Here is a 5,436-nt window from a genome sequence, read left to right as displayed (position 1 = left end):
ACTGTAAGAAGGAAAATGAGTAAAACATATCCCTAAGGAGGGTTGGATACTTTTTGCCATTAATAACAACACCATCGCACTGCAATACAAAGAAAACTGTAGCATTTGGTAATGTTCAAGCGTTAAACAGTGGTAAGCATATTCAGCCCAAAATAAAATTTAGGACACGTGCCTGGAATAATAATACTAATTGCTTCTGATATGGATGACAGACTCCTACATGAGTAAGTAGGTAAAGGCGACAGACCGGCCACTTAGATTCTGAAACGTCAGACCAGTCACTTAGATTCTGAAACGTCAGACCAGTCACTTAGATTCTGAAACGTCAGACCAGTCACTTAGATTCTGAAACGTCAGACCAGTCACTTAGATTCTGAAACGTCAGACCAGTCACTTAGATTCTGAAACGAAAGACCAGTCACTTAGATTCTGAAACGTCAGACCAGTCACTTAGATTCTGAAACGTCAGACCAGTCACTTAGATTCTGAAACGTCAGACGCAATACTACCAGAATCTAGTACTGGTTCCTACCTATGATCAGAATTTCAAAGTAGACCAATATATATTTGTCCACAACTACATGAAAACAATCTTTCAAGAGAGGTGCTTTATTAATTAAACCAATTCACAAGGAAATTCAAGACAGCGTAAAAGTAATGATAAAGATGCTTTTTTCGTAAATATAAAATGTCAAGAGCTCTGAAGCTATATTTTAAAACGTTTCACATTAAAATTAACCTAAAAAAAAACTGGCAGAGACAGCCATGATAAACAGAAAAATAACCTATTTGGATTGCGAACATTTCATGACAGCAACTAGCGGGATCTGTTTTTGTCATAGGAAAGGGGAAAGATACTGACCATCTATTAAATACTGAAAATACATATATATTTAAAGGCACTATGGAATGAAGCTCGTGAAGACACACTCTAAATCTTATCCTAGGAAAAGAAGTGGCAAAAATAAGAGTGATTAATTAAATGGGTCATCATTAAAATAACACCTATGAAATATGGGAAGGGGTGAAAAAATGGACCTCAGAAAGAAAAGGCATCACAAGTCAAGAAATTTGTAAGTTTATGGATATGTTAAACTCTGCAAGATTAAGTTTGTTTGTTCCAGGGGTTACTACTTAAAACTACTTCCTAAATAACGCCTAATATGAAACGAATTAGCCCATACATTTCCTTGATAATCATGCAATTCCGATAATGGAAAGAGGCCCAGAGACTGTTGCTATGCTCCGTTTAGAAGTGATCCTGTCTAAAATGGAAATAATTAGTACACCCGCTAACATGTTTACTTAAAAATACTCTGTATCAAAACATTCTCTCAGTTCCTTACTAGTTGGTATTTCAAAAGCTGAAATCAAAGGACCAATTAATTGGTTACTCCATGTATCTCTAATTAATCATTAAATACACATTCCTAATCAAACGGACTTATTTATCTAGGTGAGGGGGCAGGGGGTAGGTGGGGTTTGTAGGGGCGACGGCTGAAAAGCGCAATTAACCTGGATTACACCTGAATATTTAAGTGACCGAAGGTTCCGCTTCCTCACATTCACGTTTGGAGTTCTGACCCAACTCCACAAGCCCTCTTCTAGCTCAGGGGTCAATCAGATTCTTTTTTTTTTCGGTGTAGTGACCAATCTCTCTCTCTCTCTTTGTCTATCCAGCTAACTATCAACTTTCAAGATCTTCGGAACCATAAAAAATATAAGATACGACGTTCAAATTTAACTCTTGTCTAAAAGAAGTGTATATCCATGTGTTAAAAGCGAATCCGTATTAAAGCTAGATATTTTCCTGTTCAAAATTTCCTCTGTAGAAATCCAGGATTACTCAGAGGGCCAAATATGGTGTGCACGCAAGTGATCCTTGGGGTCTTAGGCATTATTTGGGTCACAGAGGCGAAAGTCTCTCAACTTAACAAACTGCATCCCGATGGTATTAACCAAATCAGCCAGGAGCTTCCAACAACAGGTAAGGAAGAGATTACCTCAAGTGAAATAAGCACAGTCTACAGTTTGCCTCATGCACAGGAAATAAACTCCTATCTACAGTTGAATTTTTGGAGGTTATCATTTAGTGTTTCTGTACGTTACAGAAGCACATATCATAGTGACGATGCCTTTCCCAGTAGTAATGACTTCTTCGTAAAGTAACCTCAAGTCCCAGCGCCATTGCCTCCTGTTCTTTTTTTTTTTATACTTTTCCTCCATTTCCTTCAGTCTCCTCATTTTTATGTCCAACTTCTGTAGCGTTGTCTCGTCCCAACTTTTCCGCTGCCCACTCCCCTCCCCCATTTAAGAACAAAACCCTTCGGACCAGTTCTAAGCAAGTTAAGATAAGGGTCTCATTCTCCAGGTCAAAATACTTGAAAAATCATCACGGTCTAGTAAAATGTATTGCATTTCAGAAAGCGGTCTGGAACTGAGCTTTTCATGCAGCTGAGGATATGGGATTCACATTTCACATAAGAAATTGCCTCAATTTTATGTCATACTAGAATATATTTTGTAACAAGGCCTTCTTGGACAAGGGGTGTCGCGAGAGAACAAGAAAATAATAGCGACCTACGAGAAATTTCTCCAAAATTTGTCTTGTGGTAATATTCATGCTATAAACTGAGGAGGTACATACAGACAATGAGGTTCGACTGTCTGGTACATTCAATATCTAGAAAAAAACATTGAGAATAAAAGGAAACAAGTAAAAACTGCACCGAAGTTTCTTCGGCGCAATCGAGTTTTCTATACATCGTATTATCAAGGCCACCGAAAACAGATTTATCTTTCGGTGGTCTCGGTATAATGGTATGTGAGCCGCGGCCCATGAAACTTTAACCACGGCCCGGTGGTGGCCTATCCTATATGGCTGCCAGAAGCACGATTATGGCTAACTTTAGCCTTATATAAAATAAAAATTACTGAAGCTAGAGGGCTGCAATTTGGTATGCTTGATGATTGGAGAGTGGATGATCAACATACCAATTTGCAGCCCTCTTGCCTCGGAAGTTTTTAAGATCCTGATGGCAGACACAAAAAGTGAGGAAGGACAGACAAAGCCGGCACAATAGTTTTCTTTTACAGAAAACTAAAAACTACCGGCCTTGGAATCACGTAGACCTACACCCTCATCCAGCAGCAACAGATTTGATCATTGACGTATACTGGTTTATAAAATATGAATACATTTACTATTCAGAGTTCACGTCAAGTGTTTACACTTCATTGGGGATTTCAGTTTCATTGCTCCTTTCTCAAATTATTTATCCTTAGTTTTTGTCATTTTGGGCTTCTCTGTTTCTCTCTGTCTGTTAGTTTTGGGCGACTTGAGGGGCACATGGAGGCGTTATGAACCGTGGCCGCCGTACTTTATTATCTCGGTTACTCGCCCCTTTTACTCTTCTCTTTTCTGTACCTTGACTGAACCCACACAGCACAGGAGGTGTAACCTTCGAAGATTTCGGCGACAGAATCAATAAGTTAGTACGTTACTTGTCAAGCAGTGTGGTGTTCAAATAAGTGTGATAAATGTGAACACTTGTAATAAATATATATACATATATATATATATATATATATATATATATATATATACATACATATATATATATATATATATATATATATATATATATATATATATATATATATATATATATATCACGGAAACTATTGTCATAGAGGATCATATATATATATTTCCGGACTAGTCATAGAGGTCAGTTTCAGACAGGCAGCAAACTCACGAACCCGGAGCATTCCAATATAAGAACTCATGTTAAAAGTTGCAAAACATACATTGAAAACAAAGATTTTAAAATCATCGGACAAACACCCAGCAATCAGGAATTACCCATTTTAGAGTCCTTATTGATCAAACAACTGGTTCCCCCATCAAACACGCAGTCAACAGCCACTCCCCTTTTCTTGTCTTACGGCGTCTTTTCCTCTATTTTATTTGTTAGTTTCCTTCCATTTATGTTCTTTTACTCTGGTGGAAGGTTGGTCCAGTAGTTTGTATATTTTAATATATCATGTTTTAAATGTATAATTTTATGTGTAAAAAAATTTCAGCTTGAGTTTAATGTTATGTGTTGTTTTTATCCATTTTAGAGCCTTTGAAGATGTAATTATAATATGAGAATTACGAAACGTCGGGAAATAAATATGTACAAAATGAGCAATTCTTAATTGTCCATCAGCATACGTGTTGCATATAACGGCTATGCCACTCCACACGAATTATATATATACATATATATAGTGAGGACTGAGAGAGGTTCTATCAACCGGTAGACATCAGTAAGTTTAGGGTGAAGGATCAGTCCTTTTCAAAGTACTTTCATGTTGCTGCGACGTTTCAGGACGAAAGTCCCATTTTCAGGCTATAAAAATAGAAGTTAGAAGTTAAAATAACAACTCGGACTAAAATTAAGTTAAAAAAATTATATATATACAAATAATATAATAGTAAAGTACAAATGATAGAGAAGAGTAACTACCATAAGGTGCTGAAGGCACAGACCGAGTGACAATTAGGGCCGGGTTCAGCTTCGACTTTTAGACTCACGAGAGATACAGAGGTGTTGAGGAAGACTGGGTGTTTAACTGTGGAACTAGTTGTTTAATAAAGAGTGATTCCAAGATTGCTAAATATTGTTCGTTAGGAGTCTGGCCTATAATTTTAAAATCTTTGTAGTTTATGTCATATTTGCATTTCTTTGCATGTTCACGTATACATGAAAATTCAGGATTAGTCAATTTAACTCCTGTTCTATAGCTAACGCCTCGATGAGAGTCCAATCTCACTTTGAGTAACCTCCGTGTGGAGCCGACGTACTTCCCAAGATTACATCTAGAGCAATTAAATAAATATACGACTCCTGAGGTTTTATTCACATCGTTTTTATATTATGGAATTTTCAATATCGAACATTTACATACATATCTGGACCAAATACCCCGTTCAACTACGATTTCAATCACGTAGAGCTCATTCGATTTCAGTGACGATGAAAGACTAAAATCTCAAAAGACATTTCATAAAAACGAAACATTGACAAAACCACCAGTTTCTGAAGGATGAAACTTTTAACTGTTGCCCTTCCTTCATCTGCAGAGGAGCCTAATCTACCAGAACTGCTACCGGAAACTGTGGTCCCACAAGTACCAATATTTCTACGCAAAAGGTTAGTTATTATTATTACTATTATTATTATTATTATTATTATTATTATTATAACAGTGGTAATGATCCTAAGTGTCTGGAATCCTTCTGTTATTAAGCATCTTCTTATCAGATATAAGATACAAATGATAAACAGGTCCGTCCCAGAATAAGAACAGAGTACCTATAATCAAGTTCAGTCAGCATTCATAAGTTTATAAACCCTCCCAAAATGGCACCGAATTACTTTTATGGGG

The 5,436-nt window shown here is 36.8% G+C and overlaps 1 long non-coding RNA gene across 1 annotated transcript in view; it reads left to right on the top strand.

The window, feature by feature from the left end:
- The first annotated feature begins 1,499 nt into the window (after positions 1–1,499).
- Positions 1,500–5,436, top strand: part of LOC136849609 (uncharacterized) — a 4,594-nt gene continuing 657 nt past the window's right edge. Inside the window, exons 1-2 of the long non-coding RNA XR_010856340.1 lie at positions 1,500–1,987; positions 5,132–5,201. This is a non-coding gene — a long non-coding RNA (uncharacterized lncRNA). The remainder of the gene's footprint in view (positions 1,988–5,131; positions 5,202–5,436) is intronic.

This window comes from Macrobrachium rosenbergii, chromosome 21 (genome assembly GCF_040412425.1).
Source record: "Macrobrachium rosenbergii isolate ZJJX-2024 chromosome 21, ASM4041242v1, whole genome shotgun sequence".
NCBI classification, from domain to species: domain Eukaryota; kingdom Metazoa; phylum Arthropoda; class Malacostraca; order Decapoda; family Palaemonidae; genus Macrobrachium; species Macrobrachium rosenbergii.
This window is presented reverse-complemented; position numbering and strand designations above follow the sequence as displayed.